This window comes from Balearica regulorum, chromosome 4 (genome assembly GCF_011004875.1).
Source record: "Balearica regulorum gibbericeps isolate bBalReg1 chromosome 4, bBalReg1.pri, whole genome shotgun sequence".
Taxonomy (NCBI): domain Eukaryota; kingdom Metazoa; phylum Chordata; class Aves; order Gruiformes; family Gruidae; genus Balearica; species Balearica regulorum.
In genome coordinates this window covers 56,092,011-56,109,361 of record NC_046187.1, presented here as the reverse complement: position 1 = coordinate 56,109,361, position 17,351 = coordinate 56,092,011, and the positions used below count along the sequence as shown (strand labels likewise).

Genomic DNA, 17,351 nt, shown 5'->3' with positions numbered 1-17,351 from the left:
ACTGTTCAGGGTAGAAGTTTAAAATTTGTCTTTAAAAAAAAAGAGAAGGAAAAAAAACCCAATCAAAAATCACCCAAAACCCCATGAAGTTCTCCTTCACTACGAACAGGGCTGACACGTATGTGTCACCCAAGAAAATAAAAGCTTTTCCTACGGCTTCTGGTTCGCTTACTCCAAGAAGTAGCAGTCTCCTGAGAAACAGAAATTCAAAGTTTGTGTTTATCCCTCCATACAGGAAAAACAACCCCAAGAAAACCCCACATTTTTCTTAACAAAATGTACCCTTTAATTTCTCTTCCTTATGCAATACCTAATGCAGAGCAATGACATTTCTGTCTCTGTAACCAACACCAGCACCCTCCAATGCTGGGAATTAGCCAAGCAACTAATTGCAGGGAAGTGCGATGGTGCCACAAGCCTTGGGAGGAGGTGTTAAGCTGCTCCGTGCCGGGGAAGGGACACGTGAGACCTTCCAGCTTGGCTGGCAGCATTCAGCGCTCTTACTCGGCATCCCACACAGCTGTACATTCATACAAAGGGGTCACTGACACGAAATTAAGCCATCAAATTTAAGCCAATTTTGATATCTGAGAGCATGAGAATGAATTCAGCGGAGTAAAGCTCCACTGAACATATATATATTCCAAGTTTATTTGGAGCAGCAATTGATGCTCTGTATGCTGAAGACTTCCATATACATGCCAGTCTTAATAGCAGTCACTCAAAAATTCACAGAAAAAATCCCAAGTATTATTCTGACTACACCTGCAGGGATGCCCAAGCAGTGTGTAACATTCATTTCAGACTGCTCAGAAGAACGGCACAGATGTAATTAAAACACCAACATACTATGATCCCAAATCTGAAGGCTGGCCACAACCTAACGAAACAGAAGAGCAATTAGGGATTTACACAAAACCAGGATGCAGGCTAAAAGTAAGATTTGTTTCCTCTAGAGGAAAAGGCAGAAGGACCTAAATGTTAACGATTACCAGTGAATATTCAGGCAAACAGATGCCTTCTGATAAAAGCAACCTGGAAGAGTATGGTATACTAATCATCACTCTTAACTCCTACTTTTCTTCTACAAAAGAGAAAAAAAAAAAAAAGAGTTTACTAATGGCTCTTGTACTACTCAGAAAATGAAAAAGGTAGTTTTTCCTCATTAAATAAATCACTCTTGTTTTTTTGCGGGGGGTGGGGGATGGTTGAGGATCAACAACTGCGAACACCCTGTTTCTCACCTTTCTTTTTAAGGCATTTTGGGATGACAATCCTTTTGATGCAGAAAGGGCACCAGAGACCTATGGAAGCAAACAAGGTGCACGCTCCCATGCCGCAAAGGCCAGGCATCCCAGCTGAAACACATCTAACACAAGTTTCACTGAAATACCTTCTTCTGCCCTCACAACGCAGGCCAGTAGTCAATCACCATCTCACAGGAGTAAAATCCAAAGCGTGCAGCTTGCCTGAATGGTGGCAACAACAGGCCTCCTCTTGCAACACAACTGTTACTGATGTGCAACGTGCATCCAAAGTTTTCAGTCCAAAAAATTCATACAGTTAAAGAAATTCATGTCTCACATTCGGTATTTTGGGGGGACATTTCCTGTCTTGCTGCCTGTCCTTTGCACTTCTTGTGCAGGGTTTCCTCAGATGTAAAGCCAGCTTTGGTTTCACCTGAGGGAGGACATCTCCTCACCAGAGAGGACAGCATGACTTCATCCATGACGCTGAGGAGCGGGTTGAACATCACATGCCAGCTACCTCGTGATAGCACGAAGCATGTGAAGAGACAAGGGAGCTGAGGACATCAGGTAGACATCTGGGCAGCTCTGACCTCGGCTGGCCCACTCCTAAACCCATTTCTGCGCTTCTCCAGTTTTGCAAGTTGCTTGGTCCTCCATAAGCTTTTATTATTGTAGGTCACACCTCTGAGCAACCTAACCGTAACTGTTACAATATGCTGTGGAAGCGATGAAGCTTTCTTCAGGGACAGCTCGAGGACAGTGTAAACCGCATCACAGTGGCAGGACCTAAACACAGCATCTACCTACACAATTTCATTTAGGATGCACAAAAAAAAGACAACAAGACTTGCTGTTCTCCCTTCTCTTTGTCCACAACAGCCTGTGATCCATTTCTGAAGACGAAACTTCTCATTTCTAATATACATGAAATGTTTACGCTTGCCTGACTAGATGTGGAAAGGACAGCATAAAAAGAGTAACCAGGAGCAATTATCAAAAGTTAGATTAACACCAAAAAATACATGTGACCACAAGAAAAACAGTAGATCTAAAAATTCCTGTTGGCATGCCATTTCTTAACTTTGTATTTAAAGCATCTAATTAAAAACTGCCAACCCCATGGTAACATTATAAATGCTTTGCTCTTTATCTTTCGTTTCAAGAAAAAGGTTGTTTTAAACACAGAAATTGTTATACTATGAAATAGCAATGAGCATACGAAGGAAATGAGCATGTAAAAGTCTCACACTACTCCTGTTCAGAAGCAAGAAACCAAGCTTCCTGATCTTGATTCTTAAGATGAACTGCCTTTATACAGTAACAGCTTAATTTCTGAAGCCATCTCTACTGCCTCTTAAGATAACAGCGTTAGTTAGATTTCCCAATAGAGTTGTCTTTAAAAAAAAAAAACAAAACCAAAAACAAACCCCACCGTGCTCCCCCTCAGAGGGGGGAATCAAGCCCACACTGATTTCACTACAGTACTTTGCCTCTGTCCGTCTTCAGTAGCCACTCAGTAAAACCAACATGCTCCAGCTGCATTACTCTCACCTTGCAAAACTGAGAGGTTCTCTGCAATTGAAGGTCCTTTAAAGAAACTGTTTTGCTTTAAGTTTAAGCATTTTATTGAGCTTAAGTTATTGTGGTACTTTCTGGTTATGGCTAACAACTACGAAAACATCCATTTCAAAAGCACCGATAATTTTACTACCATTTTCTATATGGTGTGCAGATACTTTCTACCTCAGATTGTACCAGCCTCCAGAAGACCAAGCATTCACGTGGGCGCTGCTCTGCTTGGAAGAGAAGGTTCTTTGACCCACAGCTTTTAAGAGAGGCAGAAACACAGCTCATTCATGAGTCTGCTACGTTCAACTGACAACCCTTTGGAAAACGCTAGTTTTAATCATCCATTTTTACCAACCAGCTGTAGCCACCTGACAGGCTTTGCACGGGGTCTCTCACAGCCTTTTGAAATTTCCTGTTGTGCTGTGAAAGAATTTGAATTAACTTACACTTCTGAATTAGAAATAATAAAAGTTACAGACACTACTGGATTAGGAATGGCCACAAAAGTGCAAAGGAATATAGCTTGTGTGTGAAACTCCTAGACCCAAACTTGAGTTTCTGTGAAACAAGACACATTTATTCTCAAATTTAGGTACTTTTAGAATCTTTCAGGACAAACCCAGGCCTGTCCTTAAAACAGATCAGAGGAGGAAAGAAACCAACCTAGAAAACATTTTAAAATGGATTTATATTGTACCTAGTACAGAGTATGCCTCCCCACTGCTCCACAGAGAGGTTCTATTTCAAGGTTAGTGCCTAATTCTGTGCAAGTGATTTAGGCTTATTTTATGGCTGCATTTTGCAGCCCAGTTCATCATCTAACTCCTCTGTGTAATTAAAATTCTTCTTCAACTATTTATGTACTAGCTCCTGCCTCCACCTGAGCCCTCTGGCAAGTGCCTTTCCTGAGCCAGCCTTTAGGAGCATCAGTATCTTCATTTTGGAAACACAGGGTATGTGCGTCACTCTCCTTAGAGCATATTCTCTGTCAGTTTTTAAAAATCTACACAAATTCAGCCTAATCCTCTACCATGATGGATCCAGAATCTCAACACCTCCTTTCGAGCTCACCTTCTGTGAGGAGGCTTCACATCCTGCCATAACAGCACATTGCATTTACGCACGCCAAAAACATTTGCTTGCAATCTCAGTTCAAAGAGCAACCCCGAAATGGGGAAAGCCCAGTTCCCCACCTGAACGCTGGCTGCTTGAGGAAGTTCTCAAGCATTCGCATTCAGCAGCAGGGAAAACTTGGGACGTGCTAATACCATGTGCCAAGCAAGAAGGCCCTACGAGAGCCCAATGCCACTGTGCAACCAGTACCGCCCCCATTACTTTGGGAGAACTAATGATGCTAGTACAAACATCAGCATCCTGTGAATTTTCCATCCCTGTACAGCAGCAAAAGCAGCATAGGCAGCAGGAGCAAAAGCTCAACACTAGTTAGGTTTGAAGTTGGATCAGTCACTTGGCATCTCCCAAATCAGCTCCACACTTTCCACTCGTGGTTTTACCATCAGTGTGTTGTGTGGGTTAGCAGTCTTATTTTAAACTTTGGCATGAGTGTAATCCACAGATTTAAAACATCCTCAGGACTTACAGAGATGAACCTGAACAGTTTTCTGGGAGTAATAGGATTTATTGGGCCAAAAATTAAGGGGTTACAAACTCAAATTTCTCATTTATAGCAGAAGCTCATATTTCTTAATGTAAGTCCTAGTGCAAGCTGGAATACTTTCAACCAGATTGAGTGTTATTTTTTCCAGCTCTATATTTACACTTCAAGGATTACACAGAAGCACAGAGCAGAAGCAGAGAAGCCGGCCAAATACCTTGACGGGAACCTTTTGGGGAAGGTTCAGAGAACTTTGGGTTATCTGTCTTCAAACAGGTTTTCAAAGTGGTATAGATCTAGACATCCATGAGAACTCAAGCATCCAAGCTTTAAATTTAGAAAAATAACCGGTTTACCTTGCACATGCACAAAAACTTGGATAAGCATTGCAAGGAAGGCAGGCTTCTCTTCTGTTGTGGAAGGAGGCGCAGCCGAAGAATTTTGGCCTCGCCCATGTAAAATTAGCTATTTATTTTGGATAAATCCCACAAAATGTTTTCCACTCAGCTAGCACTCCTACCTGCTGGTTTAGCAGCAGCGAACCGAAGTGCTGTGCTGCAGGATGGCAAGCGGCCAGCCACTGATTCCTGTGCCTCTTCAGAGGCTGGGAGGGTAGGTCTGCTCATTAAAGCCTCGGGGTTACTGCAAGGCAAGGACAGAGGCAGCTCTCGGCTGCCACATCTCTGGGGCTCCTGGTGTCACCAGAGCCACTGCTACCAGGAAAATGCTTTCATACAATTCTTACCAGCAAGGTCTGTTGCAAATTTAGGTATGCACCTTGATATACCCTGCCTGTCAGCTGTTCCCACCACTGCAACATGTGCACACATGTCAAATAGAAAAAAGAGCATCACCTCCTGACTTGCTGGCTGGACTGGGGAAGCACTGAGGGATCGCCCTTTTTCTGCCCAAAAATACATAAGTAAAACCACTTCACACAATTGCATTTGTTGCTACACACTGGCTGGCCAAAACCAGAGTGCGGAGACTGTATTTCAGAACCAGCATGCAGTAGTGCTGGCTGATTTTTAGCCCAAAGCAGGCTAGGAAACAACTGAAACAAGACTCCTGCCTCAGGTACAAGCCTTTAATGATGCTCTGAGGGTCCCATCACTCCAGGACTTCCTCGGCATCAAGCCTCACCGGCATCCCTGGGAGCCTCCCAATCATCCCTCTTGATACCCCTTCCCCGCAAAGATCCCTCACTGACAATACCTGAATTTTCTGTGGTCTTCCATTAGAGTTACACTTCAGTGCAAGGGCATCATGATGTTAATATCAACATATCAGGCTGCAAAGATGCATTCCCCAGGGACCACTTATGCAGTTTCCCTGACAAACGGCACCATCTTTATCACATTAGGAAGTATCTATATTGGTTTTCAAAAAAGACTTACTGGTCCCTAAATACCCATATGCCTCTACCAGACAGCTTCCTATATTTTAGCATATATAGGACCATTATGTTTACCCAAGTTTAAATCCATACTTGCAAAGGGAAACATACAGGATATCTTACTGAAAAAGTTTAGACATGACAAGGATTGGCAAAAAATGCAGTTAGATAAATGCTGATGTAACAGCATGCAAAGATTATAAAAATAAGGTTAAAACACATCTATGTAGTTAAACATGGTTTGCTAGCAGTGCTCGCATATGCTTAAATAACAGCATGTTTAAAGCCAACATTGCTTTGTCTCCAAGTTATTTCAATATCCTTGGGTAGTCATCTTACCAGCCTACACACTTATCTAACAGTAAGTTCAATATCAAACATTTCTGAGAAGCAAATATCAAATAATGAAGAAAATTTTTCTTTTTTAATGCTTCTCTTTTCAAATACACAGCTATTGTCAAACATTTTTCTTATATTTGATAACTTTTTAAGCTAACAAACCCCAAACTCCCCCACTGCCAAAAAATCTTATTTGCCTGAATATATGCAGCTTTTCATATACAGATGTGTTAGTTAAACCATTCCCTTTACTGATGGTTCTCATGTTGTTTCACTGTTTTCCTGAAGCATGGAGGCAAAAAAATGGGGGGGGAGGGGGAAGAATGGAAAATAAAGGCAAGCAGTCTCCCACAGGACTCTAAAAACATGAGTTATTTCCCAAGCAGGCAATTCTCACTATCTTTCAGATTCAAGTGAAATTATCTTTATAACCTTTCCCTTTCTCTTTACCTATCAGTATATATTCCATGTCTGTTGTATAGTTAAGCTTTCACATCTATACTTTTGGGAAAAAATAATATCAGAGTAAAACTTAATTTCTTAAAGGGCAAAGTTTTTTTAAACATTTCTTCTAAAAAATCTCACACCATAATAAGAATTTAACAGTGAGTAACAGCACGATGCCTGGATTAAAAGAAAATCTGGATGGGGTCTTGGCATTTTACACAAGCACACACCCACTGCACACTGCTATCTTGTGAAATTGATATATCATCGAGACAGGGTTTTATTCTATCAACATTTTAATAGGCTTCAAAGGCTACAGTTAGCCGGTCTGGCCACAGCGATAGGAAGGAGCAGACTGGTGATGCTGGATGCGCCTCACCTTCCCCTGCCCTCTGCAGCCAGTGGGCTTGTGCCTGCACAGCGCAGCTTCCCACCCTGCTTCCCCCACACCCAGGGCGAAGGCTCCTCTCCCAGACAGCGGCACTCTCCTTCAGCAACAAGGCTGAAGCGATATGGGACTTACAGGTGGTGAACACCGGTGTACACAGGTCTCTGTGGTATGGCAGAGGAGAGGGCAGAGCTGCAGCAAGAAGAGGAAGGAGACGAAGGCAGGATGAGGGCTAGCGCTACGGTACGGTCACTCTACTAGCACTGGATTTCCTTTTCCAAGCCACATCGGCTCCACATCACCCCTCGCCTCCCCAGAGATCAGGTACCCACTCCATCACCGCAGCACTGGACTCCCTCTATCCCACGGCAGGGCTTCTCTCCAGATGTTTTAAGACATTAAAACAGACCTTAAACTTTCCTGGTATGGCAACACAGACTTTGCCTGTTGTCCAGTCCCTACATTTTCCTGCGTCGAACAACTTTATACACCCAGGAAAAATGGCAATTTAAGCTTTCAAGAGGCAAGAAAAATCAGCAAGAAACTTTTGCACAAATTACTTTCATTTCCTTGAAATACTTTACATCATCCTATTAAAGGGAGCTACCAAAATTTAACTCTCTCCTAATACTTTTACCCTCGTGCCTATTTGTGCTCACCAGCGTCACTACCATGATTAAGACAGCACACATCCAGCACCAGTCATTTCATAGGCAACAGAAGTTTCCCGATGACAAAACTGCTGGGACACTCCCGGCATGCCACTCCACCTGGGTGTCTGGCCCAGTGAGACCACACACTCCTAAAGAGCACCATTTTACACCCAGCTGAGTATCAGGGAAATGATCACATGGAGACCCTGCCTCTCCTGCTCACATAGAAGGCACACAGGATGCTAATGAGACATGGTCATCATGGAGTGCTGGAGGTTTCCTTAACACCACATGTATCAAACACCCAGGTCTCCCTACTGTATTTACTTCCAAGATTAATCTTTCCATAAGTTCATAGATTCTGCCCTATATGTAGATATCTTCAACTCGTTTAAACAACCTAATTAAACTATCTTTTCATTATACTGCATTTAAATCCCAATTTAATCCGGCAAGCGCTGAATTCTCCACATGAGAGCAACCCTCCTTTCTATTTCTCTTCCTTGCAATTCTCTTTCATCTTTCACGCTGGTTCTGTGCACAGCTTCCTCCATAGCTACACAATTCAATACCTTGCTAAGAAACATCCCTTCCTAACAATAATCCTCTTTGCAAATAGAATTAACAAGGCAAATGTAAATGCAGGAGCAATGAATTAGTTGTCATATTTACCCAAACTACTGCTTCCAGTTCCTTATAATGAAATTCTGGATTAAATACATAGGATGGCTTAATGTCAAGCTCCTCATTTGCTGAATCAGGCAGCTGGCCAGTAAGCACCCTGCAGCATCTCCCTCCAACCCATCTGAGAAATTACACTTACGAGGTTTCCGAAAAAGGCTTTTTAACTAATTTGTGCCAATATTAGTCACACCAAATTATTGTCATTTAATAACTGTTTGGAGGGCTTTCTACCCTGAGAATGCTGCAAAGGAATGACATGTTTCTACAACAAACAACAAAATATGTAAAGTTTATGGTAGTTTCTTCTGTTCAAACAAGTTAATTCATAAAGGTAGGGAACATTTAGTGCCTGCCAGCTTCCTTCCCTTTGGAATCTGTCCTTTACTCACAATAATTATACCAGGAAACCTCCCTTCATAACCAGCTGCTAGATATAAGAAAAAAATCAGTTGTGACTAAGAGTCCTGAATGAAACACATTTTAGCACCAATATCAAATCCAAGGGGTATTTTTTAAACACATATTTTACACTTGAAATCTGCAGAAGTAGTTTAGAAGTGTTCCTTTTGGTGCCTTTGAAAATTAAACCGCACTTGCATGAAAGGAAAAAAAAAAAAACCACCGCAACAACCAACCTTCAACAAAAGAACTAAACACACTATGAAACTGCTTAAAAGCATATCACAGTAAGCATGTCTAGTGATTCCAGAAGGGTTTTCCCAAGGGCAGGCAGAGCTGATGCTTGTCTGATGGGATATAGTACCTGGGGTGCAAATCCAGCATGGAAAACAAAGGAAAGAGATTTCTGTTAGATTTCGGGGTGGGGGGGGGGGGAGACAGACAAATAATAAGAACTAGGTGGGTAAATCAGTGGGCTACAACTCTATTTTGGCATAGCTGCAGGAGGACACCACTGAGATTTTAGCAGTGATTTTTAAATTGTGAAGTCCAAAAGATTAAACTGTCAAAGATAAGTCCGCCAGGAATTTGCTTGAAGTACTTTACAGCAACAGCACTATTCATAAGGTAAACCAAACCAGAATTACAGATACTGGCTATCCGATATTGAGATCAGAAGTAAAAATTTACATACTTTATTTTGTAGCAAACTTTCCTCTGACAGATATTATTACTCTTAATGCACTACTACTCAAGTTAGTAGTATACATTCAAGAATATCCTCAAGTAAACTGCATCTGACTTCATTCATCTGAGATCAGGGTTCAGTATCAAATGCAGCGCAGACTACTGATAAAGGCAAAAATCTGCATCTAGTTAATCATCCTAATTGTTATGCAGACCACTTTAAAAAGGCACTAATCAGTGTTATACACAGATGCAAAGTTTGTTCAGCAGTAAAAATCACCATCTAAACGCTTACCCAAACAAATACCACATTTTCAGGGGAGACAGAAGCTCAGCACATTTTAGTTAAAAAAAGAAAATGGATTTGACAGTAGGAGACAGAACTTAAGAGGTTCACCTTAGATCTTAAGCTAAATCAAATTTGATCTTTTTAAAGCATAAATTAACTGCCACACAATGTCTACTCATCATCCTGCTGTCCTTGTTAGGGCAGACTCCTACGTTCATTTCCAGTCACCTCGCTGCAGGGTCTGCCCTTAGACCCTTGGCAATAGGTTTATGCAACCAGGACCTCTCAGGCAAGGCACAGCTAAACCAGCATCCGTTAGCAATCCCAGGGCACTCTCTGCAATGCTTCGGCCAAATTCTTCTGCAGAGCTCTGCAACCTGCCGCTTGAAACATCCTTTGCAGAAGGTGGAATGGAAAGTGAAAAAGATTACAATCTCAGTAGGGACCCAGGGAAGTACAGAGTTGCAAAGCCTAACACCTCTACTGGGCTAATAATTAACTCAACTGATGCTAACGATAAAAGGCAAGAATTTGGTCACCTGTATAAATAGTCTGCTGGAGAAAAGTCAGTATAGTTTGTATGGAGAGAAACCATGCCTAATAAATCCAAGTTCTTCAAAGGTGCCAAGCATGAACAAAGTACACCCATTCATTCTGACCAATCTGAATTTCCAAAAGGACTTCAACCAAGTCCCTTACCAAAAACTAAGGGCTTTCTTAAGGAAAGTAGGAAGACAAAGTAAGAGGAAATGTCATATGTGGAGAGATAGATGGTTGAAAAATAGAAACAGGGTAAGGATGAGAGTAAATAGTCTCTTCCCAGAGCAATCAGAAGTCACCAATGAAGTGTGGCAGCAACCTGTGGTCAGATTTGGCTGTTTGACACATTCATGTGACACAAGGAAAGGGGAACGAGCAGCGAGTTGGGGAAGTTTGCTGATGACAAAAAAATGTATTGTGGTAGCAAGGTCAGGATGTGAGGAATTCCAGACAATCCTGGGAGACTGAGTCAGTAATGCTGCAGAGGAAGCTAATGCAAATAAACACAAGAAATGTAAGAAGATGCACATGGGAAAGGCACAACCATGGCTATACGTAACTGAGGGATTACAAACTGACTGTACTCCTGAGCAACATCGTGACACTACAGTTTCACAGAATCATGAAATTAACTCCTTAGCAGTCCAAAAACCAAATCAAACATTACAAATTATTAAGGAAGAAAAAAAGAGGAAAAAAAAGAAAAAAAACCACCAACATGGTTATGCCACTGTATAGCCCCAAAGCTCACCTACATGTTGTAAACTGTATACAGCCCTGATCCTTTCATCCTAAAACACATGTAGAACTGGGGTAGACTCCTGGCAACGGATGCTCACGGTTAGGAACGGCTTCCATACAAAGAACATCTGAGTACGCAACTCTTCAGGCCAGTCAAAAGCCAACCTGATGAAGAAGACAGAGGCCTACAAAATCATGAGTGGCATAATACAGGATCACTAACCATCCGCCACACAAGAGCTAAGAGCCACCAAATGAAGGAAGTCAGCTGAGAACAAGCAGAAGGAGGGAATTCTTTACAGAGCCAGCAGCAGACCCAGAGAGAAGCACCAATCCTAGCCAAAGGCCGTGGAGGCTGCAATGAGGTCCCAGGGGGCTACAGACAGACCAGACAAGCCTTTGGAGCCAAAAGCCATCAAATGTTTTGAAACAAGGAAAGGTCACACCCAGCTCTGGCACCCCCAAGCTGAGAACAGCCAGAGGCTCAGAGAACATCTATAGAGGAGGTTTTGAATAAGGTCATCCTATTCTTATTTTTCCTCAGGCATCTGCTTACAAGGAGAGGGGAAAAAAAAGAAACAAAAAGGTTGCAGAAGACAACACATCAAAAAGGGAGCAGGCTGAAGGTGAAGGGTTAAAAAAACCCAGGAAACCAAAGCAGGACACCACACAGAGCATCCCAACAGCATCTTCTGCTCCTTAAAGCTCTGGGGACAGCAGCCATTAGTCCTCTGCCCAGACCCATAATGAGACAAGAAAAGAGAAACAGCCAGAGGTGCTGGGACCCTGCCCATCAAGTCTGGAGCCCATCAGCCCACGGAGCTGTGGCCAGCTCAGACAGGGGTGGGGGGGACACTGGCAAGAAGATCCCATTCTTTCATAGGGTGGCAGATAGGAAAGCTAGAAATCAAAAACACCCATAAGCTCAGGAAGAGGCTTTGGAGGAGCCAGAAGAGGAACTGCAGCCTCACGCATTAGATGTACATGTCCCAAGGTCTCCTTTTCCCTGCAAAAGGGATGTGAGTCACAGTCAATGAAGCACATCGTAAATGCACCCATTTTCACCTCCCCTCAATGTTCTCACATGTCATTTCAGCAGGTGATAGATTAGCCTAAAGTACAAGTCAGCCTGCAAGAGCTCCTCATCCCTCCTGACGGCAAGAGACCAATTCCTGTCACAGGGCAAAGAAACAATGCAGAAGCACTTAGAGGCATCTTCAAGGTGCTGCCTGGAGGTGAAACCAGCCAGCATGTGGCTTGTTCAAGTTCTATGTGGCATACTGGGCTAGAGAGATAAACCCTTGGTTTGGTCCATCACAGCTGCTCTTTCATTTCTATACTTATTACATCTTCTAGAAGCAGTAGAGTACTGCTGACAGTTGTAGGACCCATTGATCTCCAGAGATGGAGACCAGAGGCTAACATTCTGTGATTCTGTTATATAGCATCCACAGCTGGTTACATTGTGTGTTGCACAAACAATATTTTTAGAACTGACTACAAACTTCCATACGAGTTCAACTACTGCAACCACCATGCTAGGTGACTCTCAGCTGTTCTGCTTAACAGCAAATGAGACAAACCCCATGCACAACTAGCTCAACTAGACTTGTTTTCAAAGTTACTTTAAACTTTATATATTCTAGTCCTCCAGTCACAGCATAGCTTGGAGCACTGGTCTCAGTTCACACCATCCGGGTCTGCTGTACAGCCTACCCCCACCACCCCCCAACTCCTTTTTTTGAGAGGATTTATGAATTGCTTCAGTAGGAAAAAAAAAAGGGGGGGGGTTCTGCAGTTCATTTTTTAACCTGAAGGATAATAAGCTCAAAAGGCTCACATACACATACTAGTATATAGTCTCCTTCTGCACAGTTTTGACTTAAAGAAAAAGGAATTTCCACACAATTAGATGCAGCTGTAAGCCAACACTTGGTATTTTGGAGGGGAAAAACACCCTAACTTGCAGAACATTTCAGAAAGTGGCCACTAAGCACATCACAACCCTTTCCAAGTAGCGATACAAATTGTAAAGCATGCTTTTTTATTTTTATGCCAGTTTTGAATGTCAGATTTTAAAAATAAGAAACACTAGCATGGAAAATCTATATTCAGTTAACTCAGATGTACGGAAAAGCTCTTCCTGAGTCACCAAGCCTTATCTCCCACTGCCATAGCCAAGCACACGATATAAACTTCCTCAGTATATCCTCAAGAGCCAGTTAGGGGGCTTGCTCCCAGTTCTCCCATTTGAAGGTTGTTCTACAACCTCGCTCCACTTAGAGAAGAAACTGTCTAAATTCCAGCTTAAGTTTATTCATGCAAGTTTATATCCATTTGTTCTTGTGTCAACATTGTTCTTCAGCTTAAATAGCTCCTCTCCCTTTCCAGTGTTTATATCCCTGCTGTATTTGCAGATTGCAATCATATCCCCTCTCAGGCCTCATTTGCTAGGCTAAACAAGCCAGGCTTTCCTCATCTCCGCCGGAAAAATTGGTATTTCTGGCACTGCTCAGGAGTTCACACCCATCCCACCACCCCTCCTGCCAGTATCCTGGCCTAACACGCTCCACCATTGCCTTTATTTTCTTCACAACAGCAGCAGCTTGGTCAGCAACAAGCTAACGCACCCAGCACATCTCCTGCTCTGCTGTTCCCAGCAGCGGAGCTCCTTGCTCGTAGCAGGGAACAAAGGCAAGACCTCATCTTCTACTACCAAGGGACGTACATATGGTATGGCCTGTTTTCAGTGTGAATGATTTGTCCAAGTGTGACTGCACGACCTAGGTCAGAGCTTCCAAAGCGCACAGATCTGCCATCTGACAGACTACAGAGATGTAATCAATTGATTACCTACCAACCATCGGGATTTATTTTAGTTTCTCACAGCCTCTGCTACAAAAATCCTTACAGTAGGTAATCTCAAGTACTCAAATTCCTCCCTAACAAGCTCCTGAAGCCACCACTCTTCAGCTCAAGCCCTGCAGCAGCCCTCTCTAGGCTCCTCAGGCATTTCCTAAGGAAGTCACCATCCCTCCTGACCGAGGGCACAGCAGAGCCCATCCAACGCCCCACCAAAATCAACCATTTTTGTCACTGTTCCTGACTTAGCTGCAGAACTGAAAAACAAGAGAAATAATCCAGGCTTCCAAGTCATGCATCCCCTCTCCTAGGAAATGATTCCCAAACTGCTGGGATCTACTGCTTAGATGCCTCCTTCGCTGGGAAGGACACATTCTCTCGTGCTGCTTCAGAGCCAAGGATCTTCCTCCTCGTTACAACGACGTTATGTATTCTTCGTAACTCACGATAAAACTATTCTTCCTCCTGAAGAGTCCTCTCCAAACCTCAATTTCCCTTAAGTGGCCAAAAAAACCTCAAAATACAAGCCAAGAAGTATTCCATCAAGCATTCATCGCTGTAAAGGAAGAACAAAAATACCCAGCATGGCTGTTCCAGGCAAGGAAGTTAATCAGCCAAGATTTTGTCCCAAGGTCACCGTAAGAAGATGCCTCTCCCTTTAAGTGCTAGAACATCTGCACACTTATTTTAACCAAATGCAATTACACAGGCAGAAAACAGTTTTAAACACAAGACAGACAACTCATTCAAGCTTTCAGAATGTACCAGAGCATGAGATGTCAGGATGATGACATACTAGATCTAGAACAAACTGGAAGAACACACTGGCAAGCCAGAGGACACAGCAAGCCTGCAGCAACTCAGCAGCAACCCATACCTTGGCTTCTGGGGCAATACAGCAGATCTTAGGTGAAGCACTGTAACTTGCTGCAGATACTGTTACCCTGCACAACTCACTGCAGATGCCCTTACCCTGTACAGCTACCAACAGCATCCACAACACACAAAGCCTACCAGTCTATCACCAGTGCAGGTTTGTTGGGGTTTTTTCTTGGGTTTACTTATTTTGTGCTTAAAGCACAGAACTGCACTTATCCTCCCTAGCAAGCAGGGGCTCAGCCAAGAATTACAAACCATTGCAAACAAGCAAGCAAAGCAATGAAGTACAAATATGAACCATTACTCTTTCCATTTTATTTCACCCGTCTGAATTCATTCTCTCTCTAGCCGCAACTAGAAGTAGCTCTGTTGCTGTCATAGGACCCAAGCAAAAACTTCAAGCAGGATTAAATGGGGTCCACATTTTGTTCTGAGAACTGTATTTTTGCATACTCCCATTTGCAACCCCACGTGCAATCCTCAAGTACAATTTAATCACAGAGCCGAATTCGCAAAGCCCACTCTAATAGACACATACACACCAAAAAAAGCTACTTCTACAGGTACTTTTGCCACTTTCCATGCTTTTTTACCTTATCCCCCCCCACAGCAGAACAAGACCCGCCGCCGTTCCTATTCGCCGCCCGCGGAGGGAAGCCCGGCGCTCGCACCGACGCTCCGGCCAGCTCCCTGCAGCAGCACCGCAGCACTTCTGCGCGACGGAGGAAAGCGGCGGGAGCGGGGCAGCGGGCTGGCGGTGGCACCCGGCAGCCGCAGGCCGCCCCCGGCCCCGCACGCCCGAGGCCGGGATGCTCCGGAGCGGCCCCGGGCAAGGGCGGCGGGACTCTCCCCCCGGCCTCCTGCCCGCTGGCACCGGCAGCGGGCCGGCCGGAGCAGCAGCACCGCAGGCGGCCGCACACTGGGAGCCCCGCGGCGGCAACGGGGCACGCTGCGCTGCCCGCCCACCCTGCCTCCCGGCCCGGTCGCGGAGCGCACCTGCCCGCCGCGCCGCTCCGCGTAGCGCCGCCCGCCCCGGAGGCGCCCGTAGCCCGCTGCGGGATGCGGCCAGCCTTCCGGAAACGCTTCCCAGCCCGTTGCGCTTACCCAGGAAACGATTCCGGCCGCCGGCCGCCACCGCCCCTCCTCCTCCTCCGCCCCGGCCGCCGCCCAGAGCCGCGGCCCGCAGGGGGCCGGGCGGGCGGGGCGAGGCGAAGGGGGGGCGTGCGCCGCGGCGCCATGTTGTGTGCCCGCCGCCCCGCCGCGGCGTGAGGTGCCGCCCCCGCTCCTGCCCCGCCGGACCCCTGGGCTGCGGCCGGTGTCCCTTCAGCGATGTGGCACTGGGGGGGGAGGGCTTTCAGTCGGCAGCTCATCGGTGGCTTCCAGAGCAGGGGTCCTGGTGTGAAGGGGTAGGGTTTATCCGTGGGAGCAGGTGTACCCCTGAAAAAAATGAAAAATCTTTTTTTTCTCCTTAGGGGAAAAAAAGAAGAGTCGGGCTTGTGTTGGCAAATGTAATAATATGAAGGTGAGGCAGCTGTAGTTATGTCCTGAAATGCCACCTGCTGTATCCCAGGACTCCTCCAGCAACACCGAGAGCCAGGGAGCTCCATAGCCATGTAGGTTTGGAAGCCCACCTAGAAGAACGGGGTGGTTTCACACTGGATATGGGCTCGAGTAGCAACACGGAGCGGGGTTAAACACGCATGTGGCTGATGAACATCAGCGAACCTCGCGAGTCATGGACTAACGGAGGGTGCTTGACCACTGCATCGTGTTCCAGGCAGCTGTGTTCTGGTGGATCTCAAAAGTTAACATAGCCAGCACAGATGGAAAGAAATGGGGTGTTCTCAAGTGCGGAGAACAAACGAGTAAAGAGACCAGTCCTGGAAACCTCACGCTTGCAGTACCACAGAGTAAAGTTGAGAGTGAATTTTGAGGCACGTCTTGAGCAATGAGTGGAGAATCCCAGCAACATCCTGGCCAGTTAGTAGTGAGGCTTAAAAGAATGCACCCATGGGAAGATCATTCTGTTTAAAGCCTTCCATATATGTGGAATCTTTTCTGTTGAGTCAAGATAGGCACTTGAGATTACAGGGGAAGCAACTGCTCATTGCCAAAGCAAAAAATTTAACATGGGATGGCAGCTCAGTGGAAAGCATGTAACTGCTAACAGACCTTTTACTGCTACACCACGTAACACTGACAAAGTCCGCAGGTGCAAAACAATCAGCAGTAAAATATAGTGCTGTATCGGAGTGACCAAAGACATACAAGGAGGTGGAAGAAGACTGTTAGAATAATGAAATGACCAGTCTCATTTTCTCTTCAACAAAAGCACATTCAGGAATCCTACTGAAGTGCCCAAGCCTACTTAAAATTTATCACATCATTTATAATGGCAAACTTATTTATCTGGAAGGGATGATTTTTTTCCTGTGCATTCCAGAACGTTCTTCAGTATTTTGTTCCCTGGCTTTACAACTATGCTCCTGATAACAGCAGAACACTCATGAAGTGAGTACAATTAAAAGGATCATTAAGATGAATAGGAATAGAGCATCTTTAATTAGAAATAATTATGGTTTTAGAAGATCATATTGACATCCACCAGCTTAA

The 17,351-nt window shown here is 44.6% G+C and overlaps 1 protein-coding gene across 16 annotated transcripts in view; it reads right to left on the bottom strand.

Moving 5' to 3' along the window:
- Positions 1-15,973, bottom strand: part of APBB2 (amyloid beta precursor protein binding family B member 2) — a 193,218-nt gene extending 177,245 nt beyond the window's left edge. For 11 of the 16 annotated variants that reach the window (XM_075752258.1, XM_075752265.1, XM_075752256.1 and 8 more), the window contains exon 1: positions 15,735-15,860. The gene's annotated coding sequence lies outside the window, so the exon portion shown is untranslated. Of the gene's footprint in view, positions 1-15,734 lie in introns of all 16 variants that reach the window. The other 5 variants (XM_075752257.1, XM_075752263.1, XM_075752250.1 and 2 more) reach the window with 3 other exon arrangements.
- Between the last annotated feature and the right edge of the window lie 1,378 nt (positions 15,974-17,351).